Source organism: Oryctolagus cuniculus, chromosome 2 (assembly GCF_051225735.1).
Source record: "Oryctolagus cuniculus isolate XC-2025 breed Fujian yellow rabbit chromosome 2, ASM5122573v1, whole genome shotgun sequence".
In the NCBI taxonomy this organism is placed as follows: domain Eukaryota; kingdom Metazoa; phylum Chordata; class Mammalia; order Lagomorpha; family Leporidae; genus Oryctolagus; species Oryctolagus cuniculus.
Window position 1 is genome coordinate 64,038,047 of NC_142868.1, and position 15,515 is coordinate 64,053,561.

General features: G+C 39.7%; 1 protein-coding gene and 1 pseudogene across 3 annotated transcripts in view; one reads left to right on the forward strand and one right to left on the reverse strand.

Moving 5' to 3' along the window:
* Positions 1 to 15,515, forward strand: part of LOC138848472 (uncharacterized) — a 749,635-nt gene that overhangs the window by 635,055 nt on the left and 99,065 nt on the right. The window contains exon 5 of one of the 3 annotated variants that reach the window (XM_089325509.1): positions 5,390 to 5,791. The exons of the other annotated variants lie outside the window; for them this stretch is intronic. The gene's annotated coding sequence lies outside the window, so the exon portion shown is untranslated. Of the gene's footprint in view, positions 1 to 5,389; positions 5,792 to 15,515 lie in introns of those variants that run through there. 3 annotated transcript variants of the gene reach the window in all.
* On the reverse strand, positions 12,156 to 12,744 carry LOC100353241 (BAG family molecular chaperone regulator 1 pseudogene; annotated as a pseudogene).

Sequence of the window (15,515 nt, forward strand, 5' to 3'; positions counted from 1 at the left end):
TCTTTATTTTGGTATCATACAACCATGACTCTAATATGCCTGTAGATTTTCAATTATTCAGTTCCATAAAATTCTGGATTCCTGACTTTTATTAAGGGGAAGAAAGGAGACAATACTCTGCATATCTTCTTCTGTAGTACCTTCATTCATTCATGTATTCACACTACCCCTCTTCCTCTAGGCGGACAAAGGTTGAAAACTCCCAGTCCACAGGTCAGGCAAGAAGGGATAGGAAGTGGCCTCTGTTTCTCAAAAAGCTTGCTATGTAGTCAGAATGAAAAGAAATAAATAATGAACTTTTAAATAAGCAATTAAATATGAAAATACAAATTTAATAGGATATAAATTGTATTTCTTTCTGGTGACCGAGTTTTAGATTAGACAAAGCACATACGTCCATAACGTATATTTTCTTCTCTATGTGCAAAGCTAATTACCAACTTTTAACTAGTTGTGCAGAGTGAACACTGAAAGGTTTAGGCAATAGAAGCGGGATATAATGCGCCTACAGGTTTCATAATGGTCAAGCCCTAAAGTTATCCCTAAGTCATCTTCTCTTTCATGAAAATCCTGTGGTTCTCTGCTATTTATACTCACTTCTTTCCATAATTTTCTGTATTTCATGTTGGGCAGCCTTGGTGGTCCCTTATTCCAGCCCTCAGGTCGAGAAACTTCACCTAATGAGAAGGACTGGGAAGGCACCAGATAAAAATGCCTGGATGCACTGAGTTGTAGACAACCACCCATAACATTTAGAAAAAAATCTGTCTTCCAATATTTGAGGAACCCAAAGATGGATGCCTGACTTTTTCTAGGAAAAGGCTAAAACTAAAGTCAAAGGAGTGACTACTGGTGACCAACCCAACCCTTTACGTATCCATACCCACAGACATCCTTCCAGCATTAACGGGCTAGATGGCAGCAGGCAGGCCAAGTATGGAGGAAGAGGCAGGAGCCTCAAAGTCCTCCTCCTCCACAGTAGGTTTTCCAACTTAAGCTTTCTCAGGGAAGAATAAATTAGAGAAAGAGTTGGGATTTTGACTTGACACTGAATTCAACATTTTAAAGCAAAACCTAAGAGCTAATTTTCTTTTAACCTGAGAGTAATCTTAAGAAGGGTGCAAGATTACTTGAGCTCTCCCCAAAGCCTAGAGATGCAACTTGTTGAGAGTAGGTCACAAGGTGGAAGGAGAGAGAAATAATAAGGTTTCCTTGTTCTGTTTTTTTCTGATGCCTTTCCCAGTCATTCTCATTCAATGAGGTTCCTCAACCTGATGGTTAGCAGAAGATACCGCCAAGGCTGTTCATCATGAAATACAGAAAATAAGTCCATAGAAAAGAGATTAGGAACAAGTGTTGGTGCAGTGGCTAAGTCACCATTTGGGAAGCCTTCACCCCATATCAGAGTGCCTGGGTTCAAGTCCAGGCTCTTAGTGATTCCAACTTCATACTAATGAACACCTTGGAAGGCAGCAGGTTGATAACTCAAGTATTTGGGTCCCTGCCACCCAGCTAGGAGACCCAGATTGAGTTGCAGACTTCTAGCTTCCTCAGGATTTGGGGAAGTGAATCAGTGAATGGAAAATCTCTCTCTGTGTCTCTTTTTCTCTTTCAAATATTGACTAATCAATTAGTTTGATAATTCAATAAAAGAAAAATGTACTTAAAAAGAAAGAAAATAAATGAGCATGCATGGGAGGAAGCAACAAGATTTTCATGGAAGAGGGAGAGAATTGGAGACTTGTTACAGATAATTTTATGGTTTAGATGTTACGAAGTCTGAGGATACATTAAATTGTGGCCACAATGCCTAAAACTTTCAGTGAATCACTCTGCATAACTCATTAAAAATTGGAAACTGGCACTCCTCCGCTGTGGCACTTGCATCCTATATGGACACCGGTTCTAGTCCCAGTTGCTCCTCTTCCAGTCCAGCTCTCTGCTGTGACCTGGGAAGGTCACATATTTTTTAAAATATTATTAAAGAGCCTATCAAGGGCTCCATAATTAAATATGCCAAGTAAATCCAGAAATGAAGAAGTATATTACACTACCATTTTAGTAAGAGTATGATTCTAAAGTTAAAGGGGTGAGGACAGGAAGGAAATGGAATAAGTGAATAGTTCAAGAGAAATGATCGACTGGAAACATCATTCAAAGAACAATACAGAGAGGCGGTGTATCAAAGAGCAGATCTCGGTAGAAGTTTCTTATATCATTCTGAATAATACTTAATGAAACATATGGAAGTAATCAGGGTCCTAGGAACAGAGCTTTGTCTGAAACCAGCAGATGAAAGCTGTCTTTCTCCCTGATTGTACACCAGACTTGTGAATATATTCACAGTGATTGTTGAGAAAAGAGTTCACAGCTCTCTAGGTGTCCTACGTGTCTTGTAGGGTTTGTCAAGAATGCAAAACTCTGAATGCTGTTTACTGGGGCCATTTCTCAGGGTTATGTTGGAAGGGCAACCCTGATGTGATGTGATGGCTCCCTCTGGGACAAAGTGCAGGTTCTCTTACGGCTTGTTATGAGAGTGATGGATTTCCCCAAATTCAGTCCTTCGCAGCTAAAGGCCAACCCACTCTGCATGTATCATCCATCTGAGTCCTCTACATCACCCCCATGAGACTGAAAGGTGCAAAGAAAACCAACACGAATGTGGCGATTCCCATCCTGCTTCTGGTACTGTCAGTGATGCAGTTCTTTGTCTTTGACCTGGAAGTCTGTGTCTTCTGCCAGCATCCATGAAGCATGGCCTAGCTTCCTGGTCTCCTGCTGGTAAAACGCCAGCCCTGACACTCATTGCTGATGTACATACTCTTTACCCTGCACCTGACTTTCCTGGTTGGCCATGTCACTCAAGGATATTCAAAATAGTATATTTGGAATGTTATGTTTCTAATTGAACATTCCTTACTTTTTGGGAAATTTTATTAATGGCTCAAAGCAAATTAATAACATGTACAGGAGTATATCAAAAACTTCATGGAAAATCAGATTAAAAGATAAATTTAGTTTTGTTGCAAATAATTTTGAGACCCATCCATTTAATTTTTTTTCATAATTATGTGTTTTTCCATGAACTTTGTGAAGTACCTTCTTATATACCTGGACAGGTCAGAACCCTCTTTCTGTAATACTCATCTTTAAGATCATCTTTAAAGAAGCTCTCAGAGATTTTAAATTTAGATCATCAGGTTCTCATCATCAGAAAGTTCCAACACTTCCCATTTTCACCAGTTTGTATCAGTTTTTTTTTATCATTTTTATTCATTTGAAAAGTAGACATTTGATCATCTTGACGCAAAAAAACTCATGACTGAAAGCAGAAATTGTTCTGTTGGTCTCTGATCATAACTGTGACATTGCTTGCAACATGGACACATCAGGAAGTTACCTCAACATTATAAGGATATATAACATAGTAAACAGATATGACAACATAAAACATTGTTATAATCGTATAAGCGTCAAGCTGCAATAAGATAATTATGAGGATGAATAGCCTTATTAATGTCAAATACAATAGTATTTTCGATAAGCTTATGACAGAGCATCTTCTATTTCTTTGAACCAATCCTGAAGACTTGTGGAAATATGAACTCTTTCACAGATTCATAAAAGCACATAAGAAGAGATGGTGACACAATGATAATTATATTAAGAAGCATGGTTGATTGGTTGTCAGCACACTTTACATGTAACAATCTTGGGTGTTTTTACATGATAATGGCATAATGACAGTAATGAACTTAGAAGTTATTCTTAGCAGAGTATCAGAGCAGAGTGCAATCGATGGCTGCAGAAGCTATAAATGCAATCCCCAACCTTATAGGTTATTGTAAATGCAAAGCACAAATTCTCATTCATAACTACTTAATTAAAGAACATTATTGGTTTACCTGTAATTGCTTTAATTTATCACAGTGTTACAATTTATAAGTAATGTGTGTTATTCTTCAGTAGTTTTATTGTAATTACACATAATTTACAATTCACATTACTGGATTTCTAATTAGCCTCTAAATATTCTTGGTTATAAAAATGAAAATACTATTTTAAGGAGAATAGGATAATTAACAATGTATTAAATCTATTGGCTGTCATGCATTTACCAAACAATAAAGTCAGCTAATTCAGGCTATTTAGTTGATGGGTTACAACATTTTTTGAAGTTATGAGACACAATGTAGTCACTGCTTGCGGTGCCACCATGAATACGTCTGATTGATATTCATCATGATAGAATTCTGGTCAACGTGATATTTAGTAAAAGTACGTTTATCATAAACTTCTATGTTGGGCAGATGGCTCTAGAGGTGGGAGCTGGAATGAGACACCAATTATATTACTTCTAAATGAACTTAATTGTTAGAATTTTCAAATTACTACGCTCAAGAGGTTAAACAGTGAAAAATTCAATCGATTGAATCTGTGCGTTCCTAAAAATTGGGAAAGACAAGGACGTTGTATGGTTTTTTTTAAATTCACTATTTTGAATTCTTTTGTTGAAAGTTCAGAAAAAGCAGTTTAGGCATGATGTAGTAATAAGTTGAGGTTATATGATTCTATCTTTTCACATGAAGATAACGAGTGAAAACCACAGGACTGCTTGTCAATATTCCATGAAATATGCAGCAACCTATACAATGGGATTTGAAAGGGCTTCAAAACCCGGTATCTCCTCAGTCAACCTGAAATTTCTACCATTAGAAGCAATGCTTAGGCACTTACCTAGAAAGTTTCTGTATATAAAAACAACATACACTATGGATGAAACATTAAATGTGGCCTTGTTTTAAAATTCATAAGAATTCCTTTTTAAATAAAATGGTATCTGTCAAAATAGGTAGAAGAAACAGAGAAAACACTAGGTCAGAAAATAAAATTGAGGGGCCAGCATTGTAGCATAGTGGGTTAAGCTGCTGCCTGCAGTGCCAGCATCCCATACCAGAGAGTCTGTTTGAGTGCCAGCTGCCCTGCTTCCAATCCCTGCTAATGTGCCTGGGAAAGTGGCAAAAGATGACCCAAATACATTTACCTCTGCCACCGAAGTGGGAGACCTAGACAGAGTTCTTGGCTCCTAGATTTGGCTGGGCCCAGCACTTGGGGAGTGAACCAGTGGATGAAAGAGCTCTCTCTCTCCCTCTCGCTCTATGTCACTGCCTTTCAAATAAATAAAACGTATCTTACAGAAAAGAAAGGAAGATAAAATTGAGAAGGGTATTAGCAGTGAATTCTACTGAAGGAAAACTGAGAGTAATATTCAAGTAAGAGTAGTCTTTATAAAATTGATGGAAAATTCATGTTATGAAAAACCATATATTCATTTTTGTACAAAAAATAAGTTTATCTTTTATTTCTTTTTTCTATGAACTTCTTGAAGTCCCCTCACATGTTGGGAAGTAGTGAAGAAGTGTCCAGGAATCCAAAGCGCCCTGTGAAGTTTCTATGTACCGGGAGAGACTCAAAGTTTATTGAAAAGGGGCTGGCACGGTGGCGCAGCAGGTTAAGCTGCTGCCTATGATGCCGGCATCCTGTATGGGCACCTGTTCATGTTCCAGCTGTTCCACTTCCAATCCAGCTCCCTGCTGATGGCCTGGGAAAAGCAGCATAACACAACCAAGTGTTTGGTCCCATGACACCCATGTGGGAGACCCAGAAGAAGCTCCTGGCTTCTGGCTTTGGCCTGGATTAGGCCTGGCCATTGTGGCCATCTGGAGAGTGAACCAGAGGAATGAAGATACCTCTCTCTGTGTGTCTCCCCTTCTCTGTCATTCAAATAAATCGATAAATCTTTTAAAAAAATCATTGAAGAAAAGTACAACTGAGATCAAAAGCAAATGTCCTTCCTTGGTAATTTTGCTAACTACAAAATCACCCTACTAAGTCTTTTTCATTCCATCCCTTGGAACTGGTACACTTCCATACCTTTAATGAAAACAAATGGATTATAACTTTGTCAACTGGATCAAAAGATATAGTTACAAAATCCTAAGTGTCATAACAGTTCAAGGCATATCAGCATAACTGCAAATCATGTACTAAATTCGGAAATGATTCCATTTTAAAATAGTATCGCCATCTCACAGTTATGGACAGACATAGTCTGTTAATTGAGCAGATCTGTTCCATGGACTTTTGTCCTTTGACATTGAAAATGCCCGCACAACCACCCAGCATCTTATTATAGTCAAAACCTAACCAAAGACACTCACAAAGGCTGTGGTCATTTCTAACAAACCAAGGGTTAAAAGGGCTGTCAGTTCCCTTCTGTTAATGGATGTCACTGCGATGAATCAACAAAGTCCTCTTCTGAGGACTTTGGGGACCAGCTTGGAAGCATTTTGTGATAATGGTGCTCATTGTAACTGGCTTTGACCTGTGGTTAACTCATAGCAGAACTGAAAATGCATGCGTTTAACCACACTGAATATAATTCTAACCCAAATCCAGCTTTTTTAGTCAGTGTATGATATCACAAGAAGTACTGTGGAACTGAATAGTGAGCTGCATGCAATCACACTCAATATATATTTTGTGTATTTTTAGGTGAGAAATGTTCAGTTCAGATGTGCAGGCTGTCTGCATTTCCTTCCTTCCAGACTGTCTTTATTCAATATGCTTAAATCAGTTATCACTTTAGATTATAAATGGATCTCAATTTTTCCTAGAAACAAGCTGATGGAGTTGATTTTTCAACAGTAACCTTCCCCTTTGTTTCTAAGTATGTGTATGTTTGTGTGTTTGTGTGGTTTTAAATCACACTTAAACACACATCCGAATAGCATGTTGGAAACTGTGCTAATCGAAGCAGAGTTTAATGGGCCTGATAAAGGGGAAGGACATGCCATGCCTCACTCGATTGCTTCTCGATTAGGACGCCGAGGCCAGCCCATTCTTCCTTTTGGGGATGACTGGGGTCTGTAGAGTGTGCTCCATAAATGATTTTCCATGGCTTTTTAAAAGGCGGTGCATATTAATATTTTAAACTGAAGTAATTGCTTCTTGCTCAGCAATGGGTTTCATTTATGAGTGTTTATCCTCAGCAAATGGAAAGTATGGTTAATCTAAGTTAAAAATGGGTTCTTTAAATAGCTCTAATTACATTCTGTTTATATTTGTATGTATTAGACACTTAAGATTTAATCGGTAGCAGTTCTAACAAACCATAATGTTTATTAGCTGGTTTTAAATTATTGTTATGGATGGCAGTTGAATGAGAAAATAAATGATTTGTCTACTATAAAACACAGTAAATAAAAGATGGACCAATTTTTTTAAGATTTTTAGTATAACTTCAGATTTTAAACCAATTCATGAGAAAGAGGCCACATAAGAAAAATCCCTTTCTCTTCTTCTTTATTGTGTTTGACTGTAAAGTTAGAGAAGAAAAAAGGTATAAAATTAGTGGGCTTTTCTTTTCAAAAATTATTTAGATCCTAATGTTCAAATGTCAGAAAAGAAGGTGCTACATTGTACACTTTAACTCACATTTATTTTACTCTGAAGAAAAATAAACAGCAGAAATAATAGCTTGATTCTTTAAATGTACAAAACCCTTTTGTTTTACGTTGATGTAATGCTCACTTAAATCAATTTAATTTGCTTAAATTTTATGTTTCGATTAACAGAAAAGATTGTGTTAGACTCTGCTTCCTTCCGGAGGAATCTGTGAAAGTACTTCCCTCATCTTTGGGGAAAACTTCAGGATTGCATGTGGCTTACCCGCAGAGAATTCAGATACAGTCATTTTACTGATGTACCAGTTTCTCTTTCTTTTATTAGGATTTTCAAGATAATCCAAAAGAAAATGCAAATCTAGTGACAATTTACTAATAATAACACCTGTATCTGTGGGAACTACAAACATTTATTATTGTGCTTAAAATGCAGTGGAATTCCCAGAAAAGAGATTTATAGAATTATTATTGACATTCTATAAATAAGCAAGCAGTGAGAAAAATGTTATGGCTTCGCTACATGGTAGAGAAATATAAAGCAGAATGCTGTTTTATAAATACATGCTTTCTCGCTAGCAGATATTCTGTAGAAATCTGTGTGCCCTTGGGCAAGTCACCACACCTTGTTTTGTGTTTCTCTGTCTTCGTCCATAAAACAGGGATAACAGCAGTACCTGTCTTTTAAAGTTACCGTGAGAGCTAAATGCAGCAATATAGGTAAGCAAAGGGAGCAATGTCTCCATACAGTTCCAGAAAGAGGAAATTTAATAGATAAATTTATTTGGGTGCAAAAGTAAATTTGAAGCCCATGCAGGGCTTCTTTACATTTGCTATGAATGTTTTGAAGATCCGTCGTATAAACATGTGGTGTTGCTGTTGTATTCGCTGTTTCTAGTCCTGAGCTCTGTTTCATGAGCTCCAAGTCACCATAGCTGGCCAGTTCTTCCTTCGCAGAATCTTTCATTCCCCACTTCTTTCCCATTCCTACTGCTCTTTCTACAGCATGGCCTTTATACTTCATGCTTACATATTAAGCCCTTCCAATCCAGTATCTCTCTCTCTTTCTCTGTGTGTGTGTGTGTGTGTGTGTGTGTCTCCAGCTATAAGACTGTACTACTGTACTTCTCTCTTAAGGCACCTGCAGTTGCACCCCTCATCCACAAACCTATGGAAGATTCCCTTTTCATAGGCTGAGGACAGTAGTACAGTGCCGTGTGCTCAGCCCAGCAAGCAGGCCTCTCCAGAAACAGGAGCCGTCACCTACCTTTCTGCTTTCACCTCACAGTGGTCTACGAGACTCCCTTCATCCCAGCCCGACCTCACTGCTGATCATGGGTTTCCTCTCCTCTGCATTGAGATCATTCCATTTTCTTGCAATGAACTCTACCTCTATCCAGCCTTAGGGAAATCTCCCCAATCCTTCAAGCCCAAGACAGACACTGATTCCATGAGGGTTCCTTCCTAGATCTGCCCACCTCTGGGTTCCCAAAACATTTGCTTTATACCTTTGAGATATGTCACTTCTCCTGTTTACTATTCAGCATAAACATTCAGAAACAAACCTCTTCTTCCCAACTGTGTCATATCTTTGTTCAGATTTTCTGCAGTTACCTCTGGCCAGGCACATAGGAGATCCTCAATACATATTTTAAAATGTATATAAGAGTCCTTCAAAAAGTTCATAGGAAATATAATTAAAAGATAAGGTTTTAAAATTTTTTAATTTATTGTTTTTCTGAACAGAAAGAGAGGAGAGAGAGAAAGAGAAATCTTAACTACTGGTAAACTCCCAAATGCCCATAACAGCCCCAGCAGGGTCAGGCTAAAGCCAGGAGGCCAGAATTCAGGCTGAATTTCCCTCCCCAGTGTGAGACTCACTTACTTGAGCCATCACCTGCTACCTCCCAAGGTATGCATCCGGCTGGGAAAATGTCCATCCATAGGTAATTATTAATTAATTGGCTAGTCACCTAGTTGCTTTGTAAAAACTGTGAAAGCCTACTCTTGCCCACCTTCACATGCTCTCTCAATAACCACTTTTTCTCTTGATTGTTTCCCGATGTTTCATTGGTTGGTGCATGATGTTGGTGCCAGTCATCTGGGTGTGAACAAGACAGCCTTTGTCACCGAAGTTCTGTCATGGTGAAGAGCAGAGAACTGATACTGCCAGTCATTGTTCCAGCGGGGTTTGTCTGGAATCATGGAAACAAGAGCAATGGACTTGGCTTAGTCCAGGGTTCAGGGGAAGGTCTCCTGAGGAAGTGATTGTTAAACCAAGCCCCAAGGAAAGTACAGGAGCAAGCCAAGTGGGGGGGGGGGGTAGTGGCAGCCAATGTGATGACTAGGCTCCAAGTACAAAGCAAGGGGTGGGGATTCCTGCCTCCTGTGGCACTCTCATAAATATTTAAACAATTTGCAGTAAGAACCATGAAGAAAGCCGACAATTTGTTATAAAGAAATAACAAGTGGGTGTGTCCAGTCATATGGGACAGCCAGAAACTACCTTTGTGAAAGATGCTATATAACCTGAAAACTGTAGGATAAGAAGGAGGCTGCCATGGCAGACCAGGAGCGTTTTAGGCAGGGGAAGCAGATTATGCCCAACTCTGACGGTGGAAAATCCTAGACAGTCCAAAAAGCAGAAAGAAGGCCACGGTGGTTGGAAAGCTGTGAGCAGGGGAGGTGGCTGAGATGAGATGAGCGAGGTGGACTTCCTAGACAAGAGGACCTCTTCAGCCAAGAGAATGGGTTTACTTTTAGTTCCAGCTGCTCTGGGAAGCCATTATTGGAATTTATACAGCGATTTTTGCACATCCACTTTATATTTTAAAGTATGACTTTGCTATCTAGAAGAGGATGGTTCGCAAAGAGGGACAAAGAAGAGCAAAACATCCAGGATGTTGGTGGCTGAGGCTTTGGGAAAACAGTGGAGCTAGAAATGGAAGAATCCCATGTGGTATGGGAAGGACACTGAACAGGGCACGTGGATTGGATGTGAGGGGTGAACAGTGAGGAGCGGGGAGCTCATGGGCCGAAGTGCGTGTGATGTCATGTTGACCCTGCCTTCCAGATCTGGGTCTTTGGCTCTGGAGATGTTTATTTCCCTCCCTGGCCACACTACAGGTTAAGTATATGTTAGGTTTGGGGTTGGGACCCAAATCTAAATGTGAAATTGATTTGTTTCACATACACCTTAAACACATACCCTGAAGATAATTTTACACATTATTTTTAGTGGGCCTGCAATCCATCACATGAGGTCAGGTGTGGAATTTTCCATCACGCCTGCACACAAAAAGTTTCACATATTTTAGAGAATTTCAGATTTTCAGATTAGGAATACTCAGTTTGTACAGAAGCTGGGAATCTTCTTGAAATCCTTATTACAAATTTAGGTTTTAAGACTTTAGAACAAGCTTGGGAAAAGAGATTGTAAACTCCGATCAAGGCAAATGTGACCTTGGGTCTTGAGCCTGGCTTTTCAGTTTTCTTCATCCACTCTTTCCCAACACAGGAACTTAAAGAAACCTCTTCAATTGCTTCCATCCTCGGGGGAAAAGACCATGCCCCTTCTGCAGTGAGGGTCTCTGCAACCTTGAGGTAGTGCCTGTGAATTCTCTCTTCCGTACTCCATATGTCTGCAGGTCCTACCTGTATTTCCCAGCTGCAGTGATAGTAGGTGAGCCATACACAACACAGTCTCACTCTGTTTATTTCCAGTACCAACCACCCTTTAGCTCTGGTTGTGTGAATAAGTAATTCTGAGTGGATTCTGATGAAGAACTCAACTAGCTCTACTTAAATATTTGCTGGGCTTGTTTTCTTTGGTTTCTCATGGGCACACAAACCTTTATATAACAATATGGGGCGGAGGGCCCACAAAATGGACAAGAACATTTCCTTGAAGGAAATACAGATCTCGTGAGGGTGCAGGTAACAGAAGCACTCCTGAAGGAAGCACACACCACTCCTGAGACGCCTTCTTGGTGTTGGCTCTGCCAGTTGATTGCTTACTCTATCTGACTGCTCTTCTGCCCTTCTTGTTCTGTGGCTGTCACCTGGTTTGAAACAGGGACTCAGTCAACACTAAGTTCTAACCTCCTGAAGACTTGCCTGGGGACAAGGACATCCACACATCAAACCACAGGTCCCAAGCCCAGATGGCCCTGCTACATCACGTCCCACCAGCTGGGCATTCCAGGTGCTCTTAAATGAGATCATAGCTAGGGATGTTTGGACTGCCTGTGTGGCACAGACCTGTTCCAAGGCATTCTCAACATTCCAGACTAGGAACCACCTTCTGGTGATTCTGGTTTTACATCTGAGAGATGATGGGATCACCAGAGCAAGAAAGCTCTTGTGCAGCCGAATACCACGGTGGCCTATAAACTTGGAGCTAGCCCAAGATAAACGAGCTCTCCCCAGCCCAAAGAAAACACTTGAAAGTCAAACGAGCTGGGAAAACTTGGGCAGAGAATGGCTTTTCCAGAAAAGCTGGGTTGCTAGACAGCACAGCCAGGAGCTCTAACTTGCCATTGCAGAGACAATCCTTTTCACCGAGAACCACTGTAAGAGGAAGAAAATTGGTAGCTGGTCCATTTTTCCTGACAGCCCAGGAGAAATCAGGTCACTGCTAATCCAGAGGAGCTAGTGGCATTGTTCTTCAGGGTAGCACAGCCTCTCTGCACCTCACTCAGCCAAGGCCAAGTTTATAGACTGGAGCCACTCGGTGACCTGGCAGATGTCCTGCTCCGCTGTGTGTGACTGAGCCAGGAACACCTGAACCTATTACACCAAACCCTTTCTTTTCTATCTTCTGTCTTTGAGATCTTCTGGCAGGATCAGTGTGTTGATCTCCTCCAAAATCTTCATAAAGTGCTCAGGTGTGGCTTTTACTCTCCTATCAAGTTTGCTGAGAGCATCAGCCTGCAAACCCATGGCCCCAAAGCCCTGTTGGATTCCAGTAAATTCTTTATTCAGCTCTTCCAGTAGTAGCACCTTCTCCACAGACGTCTCTGAATCTTCCAAGTTCTTTAGTTCAACCTCTTCCTCGGGACTGTTCTTTTCCCTGATTAACAAGACCAGCCACCATTTTGTATTCCAAGTGCTGACAACAGCATCTCATTTCCTTCAGAGAGTTTCCCTTACACAAGAGTTCCTGAAAAGGTAGTGGGGACTTTATGGCCTCTTCAAGACCCTGGGCCAGGCCCTGGGTGATTTGTTCACTGCTACCTTGCTGGTGAGTAATATTAAGGGCATGCTTCTCATTGCCACACATGCCCCTCAAAAGCTGGTCATCCTCACCCTGCCTCGTCTGCTCTGGACTCAAGTTTTAAACTTCACAACAGTTTTAAGCTTCATTGTCTGCTCTGGATTTAAGTTTTAAACTTCATAACAGTTTATAGGTAGAAAGAGCCTTGGGTATCATGTTATTTGTTGACTTGATTATATGATGAAGAAACTAAGATGCGGAATCATTAAAAGAAGTTGGGGGTATATCATGCTATTCTAGAAAATCAGAAACTCCTGAGCCAGAAAGTTGTATATTCTAATTACAACTGCATCACCTATTAGCTGGGCAAATTAATTAATCTTTGTACTGTTCTTTCATTTCCTGATTTTAAAATGGGCGTAATAATTCTTACTTTGCCCAATAGTCTTGGGAGTTAGGACTAAAGTCCATCAAACACAAGACACTTAATAACTGGTAATTACTGTATGTTTTCTTTTCCTTGCCCATTACTAAAATGACAGGGCTATTTAGTGACCTATACGAGCCAAGAACTCATGTTACCAACCTAATGCTCTTTTCTCTGCTCAGCATATAGCCTGACAGAAATTTTCATGGGTTCATGGACTCTCACTGGATCTATTTAGAAAGAACAAACAAACATATTCCCCTGTGTGCCCATTTCAAGCCCTTTGAGATTTTTGTGTGCCCTGGAGAATCAGGTACACAATTGGTAATTTTATTCAGCAGAGAAATGCCACTGGTAGCAAAAAAAGCTCAAGCAATATTTCAACCCTAAGAACCAGGTCTGGCACCCAGAATAAAAGACTCTCTTAATAGGAAGAATAATCTATCAATTTTGTGAAAGGGCTTTTAGAAAAGGCTCGAAGTCCTACTGAAATATAAAACATAAATGGTACATTGTCCTAGTTTTTTTTTTCCTTTTTGCTAGAAATTGTATGTTAGCACCAAAGAGCAGAATTCCTTTTGCCTCTGCCTGCATTTTTAGAATATGCTCTACAGACAACTCTATTTTCTAGGGGTTAACAAATGATATAAGAAAAGCAATGGCATGGAGCAAATGAAGATAATAATTATAATAATAATAATCTTGTGTACTTTTCCTCACTTAAAGCATTAAAAAATCTGTTTCTTCCCATGAAAGAAAAATATTATTATTGTCCTATGCACTTTCTAGCATTTTCTTACATGAAAATATGGTAGTAATCCGAGTCTTGCAGGAGGGAAGGCGCCTGTCTCTGTGTAGGGCTCCAAGGAGCTCACTTCTGGTATCAGCCACTTGGGTGTGCTCTAGAGTAGGTATGTAGCCTGTATTCACCAGAAAGGTGGGAGGATTCCTAGGAAAAGTTCCTGGAGATTTTGAACTGGTGTCTTCCGTGAGGAACAGGCCAGGAAAGTGTAAGTAAGAAGCCCAGAGAAAGGGTTGTGACTGTGGCTCATTATAGTGGTTTGGTATAGTCAGGCGCACCTGTGAGCCAGAGCGAGTGCGAATGAATTGGTCAGACTGCAAATTTAGTTTCTAGAAGCAGAAGGAAAATTGCTCTGTGCTGCTTTCAGGACCTGTTTAGTTCTCTGTTTTCATTCCACCGTTTTTAAGAGCTCCAGCCATGTGGGCTGAGTTTAAGGGAAGCACGTGTCCATTCTTGCAGTAGATACAGAAGGAAAGGGAGAGAGGCCTACAGCCCATGGCTAGAATGAGGAGGAGTGGAGAGCTCTGCTTCATCGGAAAAGCCCAAGGCAGAGAGGGGCAGCTGCCTCCTCCACGGGGAGTTTACTAGGGTCATGGTATTATTGTGTTCGTTTATTAGAGCTAATATTTTTCAATAACCAGTATTTCATTTCAATGGTTTAAAGTTAATTTCTAAATATTTGTTCCTCTCACCTTTGCCTCTATAATAAAGATTTTCAAAATGTGAGAATGCTGTTTGTTGAAAAATGATTTAAAGTATAAGTTTATTTGGCTGCAAAAAATAATTTTAAATACATGCATAGTTTTTTCATAAGACTCATTTTCCATAACCTTTTTAGAGACTCCTTGAATGCATGGATTTCAAAAAAATTTTCACCAAAATAAACTTACCATTTAATTCCATTTTCCATGAAGTTTTTGAAGCTCCTTCATAAAGTGGCAAGTGCTGGGCTGAGTGGAGAAATACTGTGAGCTGTAGGAATTTGAGCAGAGTTGCACAGCTTTGCTGATGTTCTTTATATTCTAGAATGTTTACATTGCTTAGGGATTTTTGTTGCATTATTTGAAGGGAAGCCATCAATAAAAATAATGACTATTATAATAACTTTGAAATACACTCCCTAAAATATATCATTCCTGAATATGTAAATTGTCTTGTTTTCTGTAATATGAAGTTGATTTGTTCCTTTAGGAAGATAAAATGAATAGCCCAGTCTCCCTTGTCTTCATGATCTGAATGTTAGTCATTTTTTACCTATGAGATTAAAATTTGCTTTACTAATAACATCTTTCAGACATCCTCTACAGTAGGTCATATGGCATACGCATACTTAGCTTCTCTAAAGTCATTGATCCAATCAGTCATCTCTTGAATATTTTCCAATGTTGAACATTGCCCAGCTGAAAAGAACACTCCTTTCTGGTGCAGCATACATTCTGATAGGGGAATACAGATGATAAGTCAAAATCATAACAATAATATAGTATTTTATTCATACAGATGTTTAGAAAGTGGTATGTGTTATAGAAAAAACAGGATCTGAGGAAAAAGAAAGCAAGGCAGGATAGGAAGATGAGCCTGGAATGCTACACAACACAGCCTCATGGA